Source organism: Lonchura striata, chromosome 1 (assembly GCF_050655825.1).
Source record: "Lonchura striata isolate lonStrDom1 chromosome 1, ASM5065582v1, whole genome shotgun sequence".
Classification (NCBI taxonomy): domain Eukaryota; kingdom Metazoa; phylum Chordata; class Aves; order Passeriformes; family Estrildidae; genus Lonchura; species Lonchura striata.
Window position 1 is genome coordinate 101,087,803 of NC_140703.1, and position 21,903 is coordinate 101,109,705.

Genomic DNA, 21,903 nt, shown 5'->3' on the forward strand with positions numbered 1-21,903 from the left:
AGCTGTCCCCCTCAGTTTGCAGTCCCGACTTCTTACCAGTAAAGCATTTAAAAGGATGACAAAGAAATCCTTACGTCTACAAGCAAGGCCAAATTATAAAGAGACACCCCCCCCCCCCCCCCCAGCTTGTTTCAATGTATACCCTTTGCATCCATGCCTTGAGGAATATGTGTAGGTTTAAATTCTTAGAATCTTGAAACAAAACACTTCTTCATTTGGGCTGTTGTAACTGGCAGACTGACAAGTAGCCAACTTGTATGGTGCCTCTGAACCCTTCACACACTGAACACACAGAGCTGCTGAGGAGGGGGAGTTGTTCTGCAGGTTTTGTGGAGTTTTTGGTGGAAAATGCACAGTCATTGAATTTAATAACGTTCTTTGGCTGTGGATTTTGTTTTGTGTCTTTTTTTTTTTTTTTGCTTTGTTATGTTTGTGTTTTGGATATTTGTTTGGTTTTGTTCTTAATAATAAGTGTACTTTTTACTCTAAAGCAGAATGACCTGCTGGAAACAGCATATGGTCTTCTTTATATCATACACAAGATGTGGCTTATTACCTCTGAAGATAAGGGGTACACAATCAGCACTGTTTGGGAACATAAGTGAAAATCTTCTATGATAGCAGGAGATAGAGTGCTGTAGATTTTTTTTTTTATCAAATCCCATCTGACATTGCTTTTGAAGTATAGGGATGTTTTTTTCTTGTGACAAGAGCAGAGAACTGTCCCTTTGCATAATAAAACTAAACTTACATGAGAAATGCATGCTTATACCTTTCTGATATTAAGTTTTCACCTTGGACAGAAATTACATATATATATATATGTATGTCTATAGATATCTATCTACATATATATATGTATGTATTTATGCATAGACATATACATATGTGTACACAGATTTGAACTGTACATGGGAATATTTTGAAACTAATGGAAGCTACAATGAAATACATTGTTAAATCAGATTTCATTTACCATAGCTGTCTCCTTCTTCCCTTTGACCTTTAATGTCATCAACACAATGCTTGTCATGACATAATGTGTATCTGTGCCTCATTCACTGATGTTTACAGGAAGATTTTCTTCCATGACTTGGCCACACTTGTGGCAGACACCATTGGCTGAAACTTTCTGGCTCCTGCCAGTCCAGGATCTTTGGCTTTGATTTTTTGTTTCAAAAAAAAATGCTGGTCCATGAGCCTCCTCAGTCTGACGTATCATTTACTTTGCAGTGCTCTGAAAATCTCAGAACAAATTCCTGTATCTCACTGTTTGTTAGAGAAGCCCACATTTCTATCTTTCTGAGACCCAGTAAGCTCAGAATAACTTTTTCCCCTTTTTCCCTCACTGTGAAGAGGCAACAGGCTCTTGTGATCAGGCTGCTCTGCCTGGGTCAGCATCCATGGCCAGCATGTGACTGCCCAGCAGAGCGATGGCCCCTCTCCCGGGAGTCACCTTGCTTCTCTAGGAAACTCCAGTCAGGGGACATTTTATCAGGTTTTAAAAACTATGCTGGAGGTAGTTCTGATGACTTGAATATCAATAGGGGCAGATTGCAAGTTGGATTACTTGTTGATTAATTAAGTTTCCTTAATTCAATTAATTCATTGCAATAGGAACAGCTGCTAGAATTCACAAGGGCTGGAGTTATTGTAGTACTGGAATATATTGGAGTATTAACCCTTTGCTCTAGTACAGGACAGAGAGTATTTAAATGTGACCTGTGAAAATGAAAATTTATTGCATGCAAGACACACAGTTTCCAAAGAAGCAATTTTCAGAAATTCCCAGAAGAAGGATATGAAAAAAGTTGAAACAAAATAAGAATGTAGCACTTAAAACTCTGCATTACTAAGGCAGTGTTCTCCCACCTCTGTAAGGATCTGCATTTCCTTCCTCACCCCTCTTTTCTGGAACAACCACTGGGCAGAATAAATCACAGAATCACAGAATTAGCTGCATTGGAAATGACCTTGGAGATCATCAAGTCCAGCCTATAACCTAGCACCACCTCAATAACTGAACTATGGCACTGAGTGCCACATTTAGTTTTTTTAAACACCTCCAGTGACAGTAGCTCCACCACCACCCTAAGCAGCCCATTCCAATGCCCAATCACTCTTTCTGTGAATAACTTTTTCCTAATGTCCAGTCTAATCTTCCCCTGGCACAACTTGAGGCTGTGTCCTCTCATCCTGTCACTGTTGCCTGGCAGAAGAGACTGACCTGCCCCTGACTACAGCCACCTTTACGCCTACATTTGCAGGTAGTTGTAGAGAGTGATGAGGTCTCCCCCAAGCCTCTTTTTTTTTTTTTTCCCATTCTAAACAACCCCAGCTCCCTCAGTAACTCCTCATAAAGTTTGTGTTCCAAGCCCCTCACCCGGCTTGTTGCCCTCCTCTGGATGCGCTCGAGCATCTCACCGTCCTTCCCAAACTGAGGGGCCAGAACTGGACACAGCACTCAAGGTGAGTGCTGAGTACAGGAGGAGGATGACTTCCCTGCTCCTGCTGGCCACACTATTCCTGATACAGGCCAGGAGCCATTGGCCTTCTTGGCCACCAGCGCACACCAGGGCTCATGTTCAACTGCTGTCTACCAGCACCCCAGGTCCCTTTTGCTGTCCAGCCACTCAGTCCCCAACCTGCAGTGCTGCATGGGGCTGCTGCAGCCAAAGTGTAGGACCCAGCACCTGGACTTGTTAAACCTCATATTGTTGGATTCAGGTCATCAATCCAGCCTGTGCAGGTCTCTCTGCAGAGCCCTCCTATCCTCCAGCAGATTGACACTTTCTTCCAGATTGGTGTCATCTGCAAATTTCCTGATGATGGACTCAATCCCCTCAACCAGATCATCAATAAAGGTATTGAACATGATGGGCCCAACACTGATCCCTGCGGGACACCACTAGTGACTGGCTGCCAACTGGATGTGGCACAATTCACCACCTGGATGATGTCTCCAACATGCCTCCATGTGGCTGGGAGCTGGCTACTTTTTCTTGGATTCCTTATTCCAGTAGTCATCCAGGATGAGATAAAACACAGATTCCACCCCCTTGCCTCTTTTCTCATGGTGTCACAACACTTGTCAGTGTCAAAAAGTTGTTTTTGTGTTTCATTCTGTTGTCAATTGCCTTAGGCAATTGCATTGCCTTGGGTAATTTGGCGACTTGCCCATGGTTCAACTAAAAGAAAATGTTTGAGAAACTTTGGCCAATGCAGCAGGTTTGGACACCATCTGCTTGACACATCAAGACCAAAAAAAAACATTTTCAACATGTCTGGTGGGCTTTTCAGTGAGTGAATGGCCAATTCCAAAGAACATCCCTCCAAACGTTTCGCAAGTCATTTCGAATCCTGTGGACGGATGGGAGGTTTGGGCACAATTTCTCCCAGTGGCCACTTTTCAACCTCAGGAATTGGAAATTCTTGGTTCGGTGACAATGAACTTTTGTATATAATTTGGCATTTCAGGAGTGATACAAACAAAGAACAAAATTATAGATGTCACCCCAAACCATTTTATTTATAGAAATGCCTCTTGGTGTAATTACACCAAGGTGTCAAACAGACCATCCCACCAAGTTCCAGTGCAATTGCCACAAGGAATCTTTTTCATTTGTGGGGACAGGATTTGGCCTGCTGTCCCTGTGAATGTCACAGGTGATCCATGCAACATTGGAAAACTTTCATTGCTAACGCCTGCTGACAATCTTGAGAGAGAAAAAATGTAGGGGGAAAAGAAATTAAAAAATATGATCCAAAGTGTGATGACAATGTTTAGACATGGAACAAGGCTCAGAGAATTGTGGCTGCAATATTCTTGCCACAAACAGCATCAGGGGTAGCCTTGACTCAATTGGACCGAATGGGGTGTTGGTTGAGCAAACACACTCGTTTCATCTCTCTTGAACTGAGTGACATGTTAACAGACACCAACAGTGTAAGACAGGCAACTCTTCAGAACAGAACAGCAATTGATTATTTATTGCTGACACATGGGCACAGGTGTGAAGAATTTGAAGGGATATGCTGCATGAACTTGTCAGATCATTCAAAATCGATCCATGAAAACATAAAGTAATTGCAAGAAACTTGGAGAAGTTACTGGGTCTTGGTTGAATGATTTGTTTGATTTTTTTGACCTCTCACCATCGTGGAGGGAACTTTTGAAAATGTCTTTTTATGTTTTAGTGGGGCTTGTAATTCTTCTGCTCATTTTTCGATGCCTTTTTCAATGCATGTGGTGGGCCATGAACAGGGCTACCAGAGAGGGGTTTTTGGTGCAATGAGAAAAGGGAGATTCCAGAGTCCAGAACATCCCTCTGGCTGCCCTGGATGACTCAAGACCCTGACAAAGAGCCCAGGAACTTTGGCAGCAAATCAAAAACACCTGTGGCTTCGATTTTAGCCCATGGGAAAGACTGCCGACCTTATATGAGAAATTGCAAGCAAAAGGGTTTGAGTAGTGTAATAAAGAAATTGACACAGGGTGGAAAAGTAGAATTTTGGGATTTTTTAGAATTAAATTCAGGGGTGCAAGATGGAGGAATCTGGGCGTGCCTTAGCTTCTTCTTCCTTCTTGTTGTCCTCCATGTCTTGGTGTGATGGTGACACGTTTCTATTGGTTTAGGATAGGGACACTCTGTCCCTATCCAATACCTTTTAGGTATTGGTGTGGGAACTGTAAACATAATTTTGGTACACATAATTTTGGGTATATAATGTGGGAGTTGCCCGGGGCGGAGGGGAGACTGCCATGGCTTCTGTGCTAAATGGGCCTTGGCAGGTCAAAGAGAAAATATTACAGATAAGAAAAAATAAACAACCTTAAAAACTCAGCTTCACACATTCCAGACCTTTTCTTCAGCAGCCGGGCTAGGGAAAAAAGGACTTTCACACTGTTGGGGTCTTGCCAAGTGACCTTGACATCCATCTTGCTCCTCATCCTTCTCTCACCTCCTCAATCCCTGTCCCTCCAACTGCAAAGTGCTCAGGAAGCCTCCTCAGGTGCCTACATGTGAACTCCTGCACCTTATTCCTGGTGCAGGAGCAAATGAGGGATCATCTTTGGGTTCAATTTGGCCTCTCTTCTGCAAGGACCTCCCCAGCAAATAGGGGTTTCCCCAAATATGATTGGTTTCCCAAATCTCTCTTCTGTGTGAGTTCTCTGTTTCCAACAAAACAGTCTCCATTAGAAAGGTTCGGTGTTCATTGCCTCAGTATGTGATTTAGCAAGGACAGATTTTGGATGGCTTTTCATCTCTCACAGGTCACTGATCTGTGTTTCTCTTGTATGGACCCTTGTTTTTATTTCACCAGAGATCTGTGACTTTGTCTGCTGCCCAACCAAGGGAGTCTGGCATATTCCTTATGTCTGAGACAGTTCTTGTGTTAAGCTTTCCTTGCATTTCAAATATTTATACAGCATCTCTCAGGTGAATTTGTTCATGCTGTCTTGGGTAACAACTCCACCTCCTCTACAAAGGCTGTTTATGCAAAATTCCTCCTTGGGGAAAATCCCCCTATGCTGAGAAAATTCTGAGCTCCCTCTGCAGGTTTCACTTCAGTTATAATATGGATTTGATCCATCTCCTGTGCAATGGCTGTTGTGATCAGGGATGCCCTTGTGAATGATTTTCATGCTGAACTGTTTTATCTGATTTCTCCTTGGAGAGCATTTTTGCTGCTTCTCAAAGCCATATTCACTCTGACAGTCTTACTAATACCATACCCTGGGGAATTTTAATTATCAATTGTCTCGGTAATCTGTGTATATGTCTTTTAATTGCATGAAAATTTCCCTTTGTACATCCCAGTTCTTTTAGCTCAGTGTATGCACACAGTGAAGAACCCAGATTTCCATCAAGTGCCAGTCAAAGGAACTGCAAAAAGCATATGTATACTGAAAATTTTCCTCCAGTCCCTGCACACCTACTCATCCAAATCTATGTAGGCTTTATCAATGCTCAAAATACCCCAGAAAAATAAGCAAATATGATAAGGAGAAGCAGGATTAGCTTCCAATTTCTAGATGAAGTCTGGAAGAAATTGGGAGAGAAAAAATGGCATGGTTACTGCTAGAAGTATTTATGATCATTAAAAACCAGTAGGAGGCTGAAGAAATTTGACTGAGTTTCTGCTGCAAGAGGAGAAACAGCCATAAGCAACCCAAAAGTCCTTTCTTACCTCATCAGGGTATCACTTTCATGGTCCACCAATTCTGTATTCAGATTCTGGGCATCTAATGTTCCTAGTCAAATGTCACAACTAATTTATCCCCACAACTTCACTTTTAATCTAGTGTCTCAGCAGCCAAACAGCACAACTTGAGCTTGGTTTGCATTGAGGGACTGTTAAAGGGATATAGGCTGGTTTTGGTAATTTGCTGAGATCACTGGCATGGGGGCAGAGCTGATGAGGGACAGATTTCTTTGGGTTTCCAGAAGGAGAACAGGCAGTCTGATAATACAGAAGCAGAACTGGGTCCATTACCAGCAGTTATTCTGTAGTGCTGTTTATGCAGCCTTATCAGCTGTAAAATTTTGGGCAGTGGCTTTTTGAGGCTATTAACCTTTGGTATCTAAAATGAGAACTTGAGTTAAGTGTTTAGCCTTTGATGATCAATAGAGGAAACAGGCATAACTGGGTCAAGATTAAAAGTGTGCACTGCAAATGTCCAAGGACTTTCGGATAAATCCTGCTTGCTGCTACTTTCACCCATAGAGAGTCCATCGTTGGTTAGGAAGTAAAAAGCCCACCCTGGCTGTGAAATAGCCCATGTCTATTTATAATTATATCTATTTTATGAAGGCATCAGAGAATGAATGCTCTGCTCCCTGGACTTTTGGTGTAGCTGTTGTGCATGACTGGTCATATGACCAACTTTGAATGATCACTCAAGCATTTAAAAGAACAGTTTATGGAAAATGAGATGCTCTGACGAAGAATACCCCTAGGACAGAGAGTTGATATAAACTGAACAAACAGCCCTGCTCAGTCTCACCAAGCTGTGCCAATCCCATTTAACCCCAGAGGGTTGTTAAACTTGGGATCTGGAGAGCTGTGGCTGGGGGCTGTTAACCAAAGCTGATGCAAGGTGAAGGGTGGTGTCAAAACCAGGAATCCAGAACACAGTTAAGAAGATTGTGTTAGAGAGACAGAGACAGATCCACTTCAGCCCTTCTTTCACTGTTTTGCCAAATGTAAACATTGGGCTGATTTTTTCTTATTTTCTCAGCTCTTCACTATCTGCTATTTCTCACCCCCATTTTGCTTCCCTTTCCTTCTCTTTCACTGTGGTGCATAAAGATCACAGAGGGGCTGAACAGATGGAAATCATCTAAGCTTTTCTGGTCTGTTCAGTCCTTCTGTGGTTTATAAACAGGCCTTCATAAGGCTTCTTGAGGAACCTGATATAGACCACCCATCAAAGCCAGGTTTCTGTGTAATTCTATACCACCCTGCCCCTGCCCAAATCCTGCACTTGGTTGGGTGTCTCCCTTTGAGCTGCCTGTCTCACTCCCCTTTAGTCCCTGCTGCTGGGCACAGACCTGTGCAGAAGTCACAGGAGTCATTTCTAAGGCACCTCCATTTGAGGTTGTCCCAGTTAGTGCAGACACCTTTGGTATAGCTGCCAAAATTCAGCAGACAAGGAAAAAGTAACACTGACTGCCTTAAATGTCATGGGAGACAAACCCATAGGGTGATTTTTCGATAAATATTTATTCTGACTTTTGTATTACCCTCACTGAACCTGATGGGAAGTGCAGGCATTCTGCTCAATTTAAAACCAAGCTACTGGATTTTTGTCTATATACACAAGGGTTGGAAAATATGCCTTTACATTCTTAATAAATCTAAACCCTTTTGCATTCAAGGATAGTGTTCTAGATGACTTTTTTTTTAATGCAGTAGCAAAAAACATGCAGACATTAAAACCACAATATAGGAATATAAATACTTTCCTCAGAAAGATTATTTTTCTTTTTTTTAAATTTGTTTTGACAAAAAAAATTAGTGTTCTATTGGTATTCAATAGGTATAAATTAAACTCTTTAGATAAAGTGAGGTTTCATGGAGCTCAAGTGAAGCTCTATCCATTTTATGAGACTTAGCCTCCTGGCTGTCAGCTTCATGCAAGTTCCTATTCCTCTTGATTTTTTTGCCACTTTCTCTATATCTCCTCTTTAAACAATTTGTCCTTTTTGTAGTCATCCTGGTCCTTCAAAGCCTGTAATATAAGAGATTCTTTTGTCTATTTCCTACACTGATTATTAAAAGCACCTAAATATTTAGCTCAAGTATGTGTTTTGGATCCCAAAAATTAATACAGTTAATAAATGTGTTAACAGCTTCCATGTTTTACCTTTTCCTGGGTAGCTTTACTTTGGCTGTCATCTCCCTCATCCATAGGTTCATACAACATTTAGTCTGCTGCAGCTGAACCAGTGTGGTACCTTCAGCACCAACACTGGGACAAATCCCTCTCTGCACAGTTTCAAGTGATTTCTCCTTTTCTCTGTCATTCTTTGTGTTCCTCCTTTGTGTTGTGCTGTTTCACAGCTCTTTTCTACTCCTGACTTGGAAACCAATTACCTCTTAATTAATCCATGGCAAAAAGGAGAAAGAGAATGGATTATCTCAGTTGGTTGAAGTTTGATTCCTCTTAATTGCAGAGGGAAAAACAGTGTTTGTTTTGTTTGAAAAGATAGTTCCAGGTTAAAAACTGTCCCTTGACAGCTGCAGGGGAGTTCAGCTGACAACAGCCTGCTGTATTGGCTTATTGTCCAACCCTCTGTGGTCAAAGGAGAAGAATGAGCAATTCTTCTAATCCTGAAGGAAATATCTAAAATCAATGATGAAGGCCCCCAAATTAAACTCATGCTAAAGTCTGGAGTTATGTGAGATCATATCACTCAGCAGTCTTTAACTGTCTTACAGAGGGGTTGCATTCTAGAGGAAATTTTTAAAATAGTAACTTCAACAGCATCTCAGCAGGTACAAATTCCTTCTTACTTGTTACCCTGTTGCTCAGGGTTTGAATTTCTCTTGGGCTAGACAAGCTGTTTCATTTTGCCTAAGGTAAATCTTTGTGCAGCTCTGCTAGTGCTGTCCTGTAATGCCACCTAGAAGATGTTGATGATTTTCCTCTCAGCACATTGAGTTTATTTCCTTTACCCTCTGTCTGAACTTTGTCCAGACTGAATCAGAGTGCTGTCTGCTTTCTTTTTGCCATCTACAGTTCTTACAAAAATTATATTTTGAGGCAAAGTTCACTCCAAACGTGACACTCAGAAGTTTTTATGGAAATTGTCAAAACCACTATGGAGCTCTTCCCTAGAGGACTTGGCCTAAATGCTCATGTTAGATTGGAGCCTTTCAGACAAGTGCTTCTCATGCATAGTGCTGCTTGCTGAAAGGACGTCAGAGTCACTAGAGGAAAGGAAAAAACTGAACCAAATTCTGTCTGGGTGGAGTAGGAAGGAGCCCCACTGATTTTGTATGTTTTAAATAGGACTTAGTTGAATACTGCTGGCGGAAATGGTGGACTAAAAATCCTTCAGAATGGTGGAATAAAATCAAGGTGAACTCTAATCCTCTGGCTGAAGGGGCAGTAGGAAATAACTTGGTACTGATGGCAGAGAAAAGAAAATACAGATTAACATGGATTATCCTTTTGCCTTGAAATTTGAAGCTGGGTGTTTTGCATTTGTCTGTTCTATTACTTGGAATTCCCTGAAAAAAAAAAAAATCAGTTTATTTTTGCTAGGCATGAAGAGCATCTACAGGGAGCTATGGAAGTAGCACCTGTATTCCTGGCAAAGTGTGAAGCCAGCAAGAAATATATTTTCCAGCTCAGCCACCAGGTTGTTGAAGAAGCATGGGGAAATGGAGCTGAAGAGAGGTTAAGTAGGGATACAAGACATTTCTAAAGCACTTGATAGGTGTCTAAATGCTCATAGCAGATTGCCACATGGCCTGTGGCTTAGGTGGCTTCCTCTTGCTTTCTGCCTGCCACCACCCTGTCTTGTCTCTGCTCAGGGGCAGCTAATAGCCTCTTGCCTCCAGATGCTTTTTTCTGCCTCGAGTGTTGAGACTGGAAAAGTAGAAAACTTTTGTGCCTTTTGGGCAGAGCTCATCTCTTGCCAGCAGCTCATGAAATGCATTACTTGAGTGGCCCAGGACAGTGATCCTAGAGGAGCAGGGGAAGTTGCTTAAGCTAAAGCTGATCAGAGGGAGAAAGATTTCTCACATTCTGCAAGGGCCTGTAGGGCTCCTGGCTCTGTCTGTGCACTTCTGTAACCATTTCTTTTTTAGAAAGGCTACTGTAGTTTTGAGGGGTGAGATTGGGAACTCACATGACAGTGTGGACCCAGATATGGACTGACAAATTCTGAGGTCTGTTTTACTTTACCCTGTCTGCATCCTTCTTGAGCATGATCCTGCCCAGCTTGGATGAGCCAAAGACATTTGTGTTAGTTTCTCTCTTCAACACCCACAGAAAACTCACAGCAAGCCACAGAGCTGGCACACTGGAGGCCTATCCTCCTATTTTTCAGGCAGGACTTTGGAAGAGTTTGTATATTTGTCCAGCCTGGCATATATCTGGTGAGCTGCAGCCACACCTTGAGCACACATGCTGGATGGGTGTGCTCTGTAAGGACAGCAAAGCTAGAACTGCAGTTGCCATCAGGCAGCCTCTGAATGTAAGTGAGAGTTGCTGGGCTTGATCCTCACATCCTGAGAGCACAGGTCAGTGTGCATACACAGACCCCTACAGGCTGGAACAGCTCCATCCCCAAAGCCTTTGATTTGTTGCATATGCTCTGCAAAGGACTTATTCATCATTTCTTAGCAAATGTTTGCAGCACTTAGCTATGAAGGAATACTGGCAGCACAAAGATCATGGGTAGGGCCAGCACACCGTGCCAGACGAGCTGTCAGAGCTGAGCAGCCTTTCTCAGCTGAAGGTATGAGCCCTTCTCAGCTCCTAGGATATATTAGCCAGAACACAGGCACCCCTGGATTAGGATGCAGATTCCAGCACAAATAATCTGCATATTTGTCCAAGACAAATATTTAGTTAAGGGAGTGTGAAAATAACTAATTAGAAGCATGATTGTGTATTTCAGCTCATGCCCATCATCAGTATAACGAGGACTGATGTTACTCAAGTATCTAAAGTCCTCTGAGTTTTTGTTTCCTTTTAAAAAGCCTTTCTATATATTTATTTTTGGTGCTTTTGTTATGAAATTTTGTTTGCCAGCTCTAGGTAAAAAACTCCCTTTAAAGATTATTGGTTTACAAAATCATATATTGATATTTCTGTATTCTTATCAGAAGAAGGGTACCGTCTATTTGCTCTACTTTATCAGCAGAATCATAAACCAGCAGCTGTTATTAAAGCTGAATAAATACACTGGGAGTGCTGCAGTTGGAAATCAGACTTTAAAGCATTCAGCTGTTGGTTTTATTGCTGAGACCTCAGCTGAATAGAAATCTTTATGAAAATTTCTATATAAAATATTCTAGACACAAGTTCACTGACACTTGGTGACAGAATCCTCTAATGCCTCTAACTTTACAGAGACAGTCGGCAAACATTGCCTATCATCTCATGAAAATTGAGTGTGTACCTAATTTCATTGTTAATTACTAACACTAAATTAGGTAGGATATATGGAGGAGAGCCAAAATTCATTTATGTTAATTTTATCGTCAGCATTTTGTTCTTTTCTTCTGTCATTTATAGATATCCTATCACACAGCACACCTTTTTCCATGAATAAGAGGTAAGGAAAGAATTAGTAAAGTATAATTTCTCTTTAAACAGATCTTCTTTACCTTCAGGGATGCCACTGATACCTGATTTTGTGCCCAGATTAAGGTCTCTCCAATCTTCCTTAAAGGCTTCTGTAACATTAGGTGTCCATTTATCCACTGATCTCTTGGACACTGTCCTTTTAGGCATCTCCTTATTCATTCAGGCTGTTCAAATAATTGCCTCTACTAATAAATGGATTATGTGGATTATATTACATTGCATGCTTGTGTCTCACATCCTTACAAACAAATCTGCTCTGACAGGAGAGAAGTCAGGAGGTTATTTTTAACACATCTGAGCAATTGACTCCCCATGGTACTTAGAGGTTTTATTTATTTATTTATCTATCTTTCGAGCAGCCAGGCTGCATGTAAATGTTGAGAATTGGGAGTGCTTCTTCATTTATGTATGGATACATATTCAGGTGATATCTCAGCTTCATGTCAAGATGATACTCAAATATATATTACTTCCTTCTTTTTCTCTGTAGGTTATTTTGTAAGAGAAAGGCCATTTCTCTGTACAAGTGGAATTACCTGCACAATAGTTTTTGAAAGAAATCTCTAATCTTCCACAGCCAAGGAACAATGGATAACAGTGCTTATAATTTTGTGTTAGCGTAATATATTTCCTTCTATTGTAGTGATTGTTATTATTTTTAAAAATTTAAGTATTTCTAAACCCAAGTTGTTTATTTTGTATTTTTCAGACTAATTCTCCCTCACATAATAATGACAGTTTAGTCTGTAAAGGGTGTGGAAGTTTAGATGTTCAGGATTTTCTGAAATTAACAGAATGATGCTGTTTACTCTCTCCACAGACCTATACTGCTGTTTTTTTTGGATAGAAAAGAAAAACCCAGAATTTAGCCCTAAGTCTAAAACCAGGGCAGTTGCTTTACCTGGAAGCTTCTGTATGTTTGCAAATATCATATATGGTCATGAAATGTAGAACAAAGCATGGAAAGAGATATTTATAACAAAGGATTTGCAAATCTTATAGGAAATAATATAAGCAAATATAGGTAGGAAATGTGTAAACATGTGTAAGCAGCTTCCCTCCAGCCATACTAGCTTTTGAGAGAATGTAAAAAAAATCTAGATATTTAAGTCAAAGTTTTGGCTCACCTGTGTTGGATAAATAAGAATTTCATTTGGATGGAAATACCATAACTTATACTTAAGGTGTGCACATTACTCTCTTCTCCTCAGAAATGGTAAGATTATAATTTAGCTTTGACACTTTCAAATTTGACTTACTTGACAATCAAACAAAAAGAGCCTAATTTACCAGCTTTCCACAGAATGAGGAAAAATATGCAGAACCATTTAAATGTTTTAATCAGATAACATCAAGATATTATAATGTAAAATATGTTTTCTAACTGTAACTTAATGGAACGGTAGTTTGCATATTTTACATAGCTAAGTGAATCACAAAAAGCAAATAAGATTTTAATCATATCTGAAACAATATGCTCTAACTCAGAAAGTAATAGAAAATTGAAATTATTCAAATTAATTTATGTATTTTTTTGAAATAATGGGTTTTTTTTAATTGACACATTCCTTTGTCCATTGGTTTTAGTCTAGTTAAATTTTTAATGTAAATTGTGACCAGTGCACCTTGAAAAAAATCCCCACCCTGTTCTTAACTGGTGGAAAGAATTGCTGTGAAAGTCACATGAGAAACATTCAGTAATTTTCTTTGTAATCTTTTGTCATTGGAGGTACGTAAAGGGTAATTTAAGTCATCCCGCAGATGAAAAGGCAATAATGGTTTGGATTTCAAGCATATGTTTTAGTATTTGCAGATATCCACATCCTAGTACCATGGAAGCCCTAGGCTCAGAGTTTCCGACTTGAAAACCTTTGGAAATTTGTGGAGGTCTCTGGACTTCCAGGCTGCCCTGTCTTTGGTGGAAGATTCCTAGTCTGCCTGTATCTCCACAGGAATAACTTCCTGTATCTGACTCATTTGAGAGAGAGAGAGAAAAAAAAGAGATTTTAAAAATTCTGATATGATTTCTCCACAAGACAGCTGTTCAGCAGGAAGCTTCCAAATGTCTAAGTCATGTTCTTGTAAAGATCTTGAGAAGGGAGCTGCTGTTACTGGGATCTGAACTATCGCATTGCCAGACCTGAAGTTTTCCGTGGTTTCAGTTGCTTGTTTTGGGCTGTTCAGAGTTGTAGGACAGCTATCAGTGGGCAGGTGAAGTGCTGAGCTGTGTCCTTCAGTAATGCTGGAAGTTCCAGAAGAGACCTCTCCAGGGGTGAGGGTGGGCAGTCCGTAGCTCTGCTGGCTGCTCCTGTCTGACAGCAGGCAGCTTGTTCAAAGCCAGGAAATGCAGAACATCTTTTGTTCCACTCGGAGCACTCAACATCTCATTATCTCATGATAATAGAATCCCAGCAGCAGCAAATTTGGCTGAGGCAACCAGAAGTTTGTAGCAACTTTTCCTGAGAACTTCTGGAGGCTGAGTAAGCTCTGACAGATGAACAAACATTATGTCTATCTTCCATCAATGTAAAATCAGGCCACAGTTTTAACTTTGTTTTTGGCAATAAGCAGTAAACAGAAAATTACCATGACTTTAGGAAGATCTCTGATGCTGCCATATCATATTTTCCTAGCAGTATTATAAAGAAATGAAGGAAATCTGAATTAGCTGGAACTACTGCATAGTGAAAGCAGGACTGCAGAGCATGCCACATCAAGAGAAAACTTGTTCATTGTCATACACTGTCACACCACTGTGCAAAGTATTTTAATGGAGTCAGGCTTTTCAGTATTTTCATGAATAACTTAAATGAAAAAATAAGGGTGCAACCTTGCAAGTACAGAAATCACACTGAAGGACAGAATTATAAACCCAAACTACCTTGATAAACCAGGGAAAAGTCTCAAAAAATATATGAGGAAGTTGAATGCACAAATGCTTCTAAAACTCAAATAAATTTTTTGTTCCGTGATTTAGTAGGAATAAATGCAAGACAGAGCAAGATGTTGGACTGAATAAAGGCAAGATGGGGATAACTGATGTAGAAAATCACCTTGTTATCTAGTAATGTATGTACTGAACGTGAGCCAGCAATGCTCTGCAACAGGATGCACATTGTAGTGAGATGTACAGCACAAAACACACGGTCTGAGACAGAAAGCATTGAATTCAGAATATTTACAAATTAAATTTTTTGTTAAGTGTCCAAGATGATAAAACCCATCATTTTTTTAGAGAATGTTAGCTCAGCACATTCAGGAGTTCCTGTGATACCTGTCATCTCAGGGTAGTCACTCATGGGCATAGGGAGAACTGTAGTGACTTCATAGCTGCACAGGTTTTAATCCTGCAATGAAACCACCATGAAAGAACCAAATGAACCTCACTTTATGATTAGGGCAACCTCTGCACAGTCAGCATTACAACAAACGCCAGCCATGTCTGTGGATTTACCTATGTAAATGTAGCAGATATGACCTGCACAGATGCAGCACAGCTTTCCAGAGGGTTTCACTGAAGCTCTGGTGGTTCCAGCAGTTGAAGCATATTTAACAAACTATTTATATTTGCACATAACACTTGTGAATATTTGAAGACAAAGGTCACAATTTATTCTTGAGATTACCTGTTGTCTCTGCCTGGTTTAGTCTGGCAGAGAAGAAACGAGGAACATAAACAGGACATTCCAGAGGAGGTTCAGATTAAATATTAGAAAAACTTCATAATTAAAATGGGTGATCAAACACTGAATACCCAGGGAAGTTGTGGAGTCATTGTCCCTTGAACTTTTAACAAAATGTAGATGTGGTGCTTAGGGATATGGTTTAGTGGTGGACTTGGCCATGCTCTGTTAACAGCTGGACTTCATTGTAGAGGTTTCTTCCAAACTCACTGATTTTATGATTCTTTGACCTTCTGTTGATTGTTTCCTCATTCCTTTTAGAGCCTCTTTGAAAGCCTCAGTGGGTTTTTCCACAGTAATAAAAAGATTAAATTCTTTCTCTCTTGATTCTCTACTCTTTTATAACATTTTGTGTGTGATGGGCTGTTCAAAATCTTGTGTTGGGTTATTCAAACACAAGGACTCTGGGAGTAAGAGGATTATTATCAGAAAGATTACACTATGCTTACCTTCTTTTTTTTCTTGAATGTCTTAGATATAATTCTACGAGCATAATTTTTGCACTTACCTTCATATAAATATGTGGAATGTTTTAGATTAATTATATATTAATTGTATAAAGACATAATTTTTCATATTATGAGAAATTATCGAAAAGAAGTGGAAAAATGTGTAAATCACTAAGCAAAAAGCATGGAAAACAACAAAAATTGTTAACAACCCAGCAACCTCTGGTCCATGCAGATTTTATTTCCAACATTTAGACAAAACAGCAAAGTAAAGCGAATAAGGGAGATTAAGCATTACCCTAAGCTATTGCTGTTCTTCCAATGTTATTCAGACACCAGGTATTCATCCCATGATAAAATAGAGATGCCTGCATTTTATTTCTTTTGTAGGTTTGTTGCAGAAATTTTTATGTCTTCAGTTTATAATTCTATGAAGTAAACATACGGTTTGAAGTATTCTGAAGTTCTGACTGTTTGAACTCACAGAATACCTATCTAAAGAAGTTACTGAATGAATGCCCATAGAGATTCTTGACCCTCTTAAAGGATAAATTTTCTGTCCCAGCTGATCACTCCTTTCTTCCAGTAGAGTTTCTGCATACTGCTTGCTTAAACATCACAACAGATTAATGTTTACAGTATCAGTATTTCATTATTATTTTCCACAGTTAGTATGTTTATTCTGATTCTTCTGAAATAAAAGTGCAGCCAGGACATTCCCACCCTTTGTATACATAGTACAAATAGAGGTTTGTGCTGTTTTCTCAAAATGAAATTATTTGTTCCAGTGGGTTTGTGCTTTAGACCAGTTATACATATCTGTACATTGCAGATTTCAGTTGCTTCAAAGACACAATTTTGAATACTGTAAAAAATACTCTGTTACATTTTTAAGCTTTATTATCAGTATCTCTTTCATGTTGCTAAAAACAGATTACATTTGGGTGCAGTATAATAAATTTATTTATTTTTTTCTTTGAGAGCTGAGCTTGAAAACATTGGAAAACACGGTGAAATTGTTTTTAAATTTGTAACAAAAAAGAAAGCCTATACTTTTGTTGAATTGTTGTTTGATTTTAAACCCTTATTTAGCATCTCTGCCAAGACATGTATACTGAAGTCAATGATAATTCCCAAAGGAAAGTTGATTTCCCAAGGTTGTCACAAATATTTATATTTATGAAGGAAAAAGTGCAGAGACCAAAGTTTTCTACAGACCAAGGATTAAATCCATACATTTAAAAGTTTTGTGTGATTATATTTTTATCCTGTTTCATGTAAAAGGAGGATTAAGAATATTTGTTTTGGAAAATTGCCTCTGAGGATTTTATTTTTGTGAAAGCAAAGGCATTGTTGGCATTGAATCAGCATCCTATGCTGGTTGAAGTGTAGAAGTAATGTTACATAAGTGATTCAAGAAGAATTGCTGGGGTTTTAAAGAGTAACTCTTGGTTGCTGTGGTAAAGAATCTCTACTTGTGTCCATCACATTTTTGAAAGTAACTGTTTACTTGATGTAGCTATTAATGCTAATTGCATTCCAGGAGCTAATGTGATAGGCTGTTTGTTATCCTTGAAAGTATGAAGTGGAAAATTCAATATGTCAGCTGATAGCATTTTTCTGAAGTATTTGACAATTCCCAACTTGTCTTCATAATTCTGAAGCTGGCTTAGATAACATTTTATTTCTTAGTATTTTGGCCTAACCTTTGGTGGCTGAAGACTCTTTAAGTGTTATGTGATGAACAGTGGATAGAAAATTTTCACAAAAAGCTTCCATTATTCAACTTTTTGTTATGTTTGATTATCAGTAAATTTTGTTTAGTTTTGTTCTATATTTTTTAGAACTCGCAGCTCTCAAGTGCTGTAGGTAAAGATCCAGACTTTGTGGTTCTTTTCCCAAAACTGAAAATAAATTTCCACAAAAGGATAGACAGGTTCTATGATCTTCCTAAGTCCAGAAAGGATTTTATGTAGAAAAATACTTAGTGTGTGAAGGCTAAAGATGACTGATCTGTTTGCCACAAACCTTGTACATTCTCTGGAATGAAGTAGCAGTTCCTATTTCTCCCTCCTCTTCAAGGTTAACCTGCCAAGAGTATATATGCATATATGGTTTAGAGTGATTCACAGCATGTCTTAGCAGGATTGACTTGGAGACTTCTTTTTCTTAGCACATGGGAATTTTTATTGGCCTGAGCTCCAGAGGATGAGCAGCTCAAACAGAGGGCACTTCTGGGTGTAGGGCAAATGTGCCAGACTCAGGAGAGACATACAGCAGCATCATGTTAGTCATGCCAGTGTGAATATCATCTGCAATTCTACAAAGTAATGCTAGGGAATAATCAGTATGTGAAAAAGCTAAGGTAGTGAATGCAAGGGAATGGAATCTAAGTGAACAGACTTTTCCAGTTCTCTAAATAAGAAAAGTATTCAGATTCTTAACAAGGAGATTAAAAGCCTTGTGGGAAATAAACATAATTCTGAAGCCTGGATGAATTGCTTCTTATCAACCAATGTGATTATTGATAGTGAAGTTTCAAAGCCTGCTGATGACAGAGGTACATGACTCTGCACTCCAGATAATCTGAAACACATGATGGAAAAAAAGAATATATGATTGAAGACTAAATTTCCACATGGATGCTATTATTTCCATCTGCAGAAAATGGTTTATTTTTTATATTTATTTATTAGAATATGTGTATATTTATATATATTTATATAAAACCTACTCATTGTAAAATACTTCTTTATTAAAATAGCTTATAATTAATAACACATTTTTGATATCATAGGTTCAAACAACCATAGTAGTGAAGTTCAGCTAGAAAATAAAAATACATGTAGTTTATTTGATCTAAAACAATATAAGTGGCCTAAGACCACAATGTTTGCTGCAACTGTGCCATTATCGTTCCCTTGTTAATCCATTAAAGTGTGAACCAGGGGGTTCACTTCTGCAACTGTACAAACATTTCTTTTGCCTGAAAAAACAATGGTTTATGGAACTGGTTATTGACTTTGGTGCACATATAAAGTATTTTATCTTCTCCACAAAATCTAATAGCAGCTCATTTCATTGTCTGGGAAGGATAATCCTGTGCTCTTTTCAGCCTTCCATGTTGTGCAGCAGGTGTAGTAGGAAATATCCATGTCAGGAAAGAACATTTACTTGTGTTATAGATCCTTTAAAGCATTACATTGTCTAAAAAGTACCATTCATTCACAAAGTCTAAGCAGACTAACAAAGAACAAAGTGAAGCAGTACTTAGTCTTACAATGCAGACACTTCAAGCACTCCTGAAACATGCTTTGGATTAAGGAATGCATGGAAAACTCTTCACATTAACTCCCTGAAATGAAACAGAATCTGGCAGACTTAAAAATATCTGTACCAAAATTGAAGCTGGTGTGTTGGTGCTCTCAGTCATGAATGGTGAACTGTGAAAATGCTTGGTAGGAGGATCACACTGTATTTTACCAATTAAAAAATAAAAGTTCCAGAAGCCAAGGATTTGCAGTGTAAAGCTAAGGGATTTGTCGTGGTTTGGTGTACTGCAAAGGGAATTGATGTGCTCTGCCTCTTATTGTTTAGATGGGAAACTGTTCCAACAAGCATTTTATGAGAACTGTTGAAGAAGGAATTGCACATCCAGCTGCTACTGCTTTTCTAGGTATTAATTTGTCATGTATAATTCCGTATTATTTCATGTCATGACATATTCTATGAAGTTATTTTAGGACATAGGTTGTGACTGCTGCTGGAACCATATGTCACATTATATCACATCAAGTGGCACCATAAGGTGAATGCTTGGTTTGAGCTTCTAATTTTTTTCACAAATTGAACAGTTAGGACCATTCAGGTGCATGAAGTGTACAGGGTAAGAAATGAACAAACCACCTTGTGCCTTCTAAAAGGGTAGAAAACTCAAAAGCCTTTGAGAGTCCTATGCCCCCAGGGCTATATCCCAGTGCTGTCACCAAATCTGTGTGGAACCTTTGGTTTGTACCAGTATGAGTGTAAATATGCCTCTCTCCCAGGCTCAAGTCTGTTTTCCTTGCCCTAGGAGCCCTCTTGCTTTGGAGAAGGTAAGACAGATGTGTTTTTGATCTTTGGAGGCTGCAAACTCAGTATAATACCTTCCTTTGCCCCACTGCTGGACATTACAATAATTTGGATGGGCTCAGCAATTTGTGGCACCTATGGCTGGACACTTAAGCTTGCTCACAAACCTGGGGCCTAAGGAGACAACCATCCCTCACCCAGCTCCCAGTGAAATCCCAGGGAAGTGTGAATGTGTGAACTTGAGCTGATACTTCTTGATAACAGTCTTATATCGGATTTTGTCCAGACTGATTTTAGACTGCAGCAAGCCTTTGGGAGGGCTCCAGCTCTCAATGTTTACTGAAAACACCAATTTCAGAAATGCTGCACCAGGACTGAGGCTGAGGTTTCTTAGCTGTTCATGGTGAAGTCAGAGGTGATGTCTTGCCCTTTTCCCTTCTGCAGCCCTAAGTGTCAGACTTGGATGAAACAAGAACTGCCAGACTCCTGTCCTGGCTGATGGGTTTCTCTTCATGCACAGCACCTGAATGAGAGACAGTCCCTGAGCAAGTGGTTTGCCTTATTAATTCTTTGATGAATTATGCACTGGATTTTAACCGCAGTTAAATACTTCTAGCAAGACTCCTCAACTGATGGACTTTTAAGCATATGTCTCCATACAGATCTCTGGAAATCAGGTACCAGATGTGTTACTGTCCTGGTTTTAGCTACAGTAGAGTTAATTTCTTGGTATCTGTTACAGTGCTATGTTTTGATTTCAGAATGAGGATGGTGTTGATAACACACTGTTTTGTGTGTGTTTTGGGTTTTGCTAAGTTGTGTTTATCTTAAGTTGAGGACCTTCTTTCCTTGGTGCATTCTCTGCCAGCGAGGAAGTGTGCAAAAGGAAATGGAGGGAGCATAGGTGGGACAGGTGATCCAAACTGACTAAAGGGATATTCCACACTGAAGATTACAGTGCTCAGTATATAAAATGGGGGAGTTACCTGGAAGGGGGATCTATCTGTGTTTGGAAAGGTTTGGTTTGTCTGGTCTGGCATCAATCAGTGGGCAGTGAGCAATTGTGCTGCACATCACTTGTTTTTCCCTTTTTATTGTCACTATTTTTATTTACCATCATTACTCTATTTTACTTTATTTTCAATTATTAAACTGTTCTTATTTCAACCTACAAGTTTTAATTTGATTCTCATCCTCATTCCACTGGGGTGGGCATGGAGAGAAGGGGAGGACTGAGTGAGTGGCTGTGTGGTGCTTAATTTCCAGCTGGGTTTAAACCACGACAGTCACTGATTTCGTCATCCATGCCGTTTGTGAGACATTTGCTCACAGATGATGGTGTGGATCTGCCAATAGATCCCAAGACACCAGTAAAAGACTTTTTGTTTCTGAGCTGCTACCAATCACAACCTTCAGCACTGACATTTTAATTCCCATGTATTTAGGGGCTATGAATAAATATAGACTGGAAATTAGAAGCAATGGGGTCCTGTAACTGCCTTCCTGAAGAAATGATGGGAGCAAGATAATTACTTTTTAGACAGAACAGAGCAGGAAAAGGACTGGATAGTGTTGGTGCCTGTGATATTTGTGGGTTTTATCACTATGATCAGTGCATTTTCTTCCATGACTGTGTTTTCTGTTTAGAGAAGAAAACAGATGTCCTTCTGCTCCCATGTTTTCAGACTGTTAGTGCCTTATGAATGAGATTTTTAGTCTTTGAATGGTAACCTCCTCCCACCTTTAGCTCTTATCTAAGTATGCTGATGCTTCATATTTAAATAAATTTATCTGTCCAGTTAGGCACAGATGCCACTTCCATTTATATTGGCTAAGTCACTCTCAAGAGCTAATGGTCCACTAATGCAGT

General features: G+C 39.4%; 1 long non-coding RNA gene across 1 annotated transcript in view; it reads left to right on the top strand.

Moving 5' to 3' along the window:
* The first annotated feature begins 1,434 nt into the window (after positions 1-1,434).
* Positions 1,435-21,903, top strand: part of LOC146768795 (uncharacterized) — a 182,867-nt gene continuing 162,398 nt past the window's right edge. The window contains exon 1 of the long non-coding RNA XR_014956703.1: positions 1,435-20,710. This is a non-coding gene — a long non-coding RNA (uncharacterized LOC146768795). The remainder of the gene's footprint in view (positions 20,711-21,903) is intronic.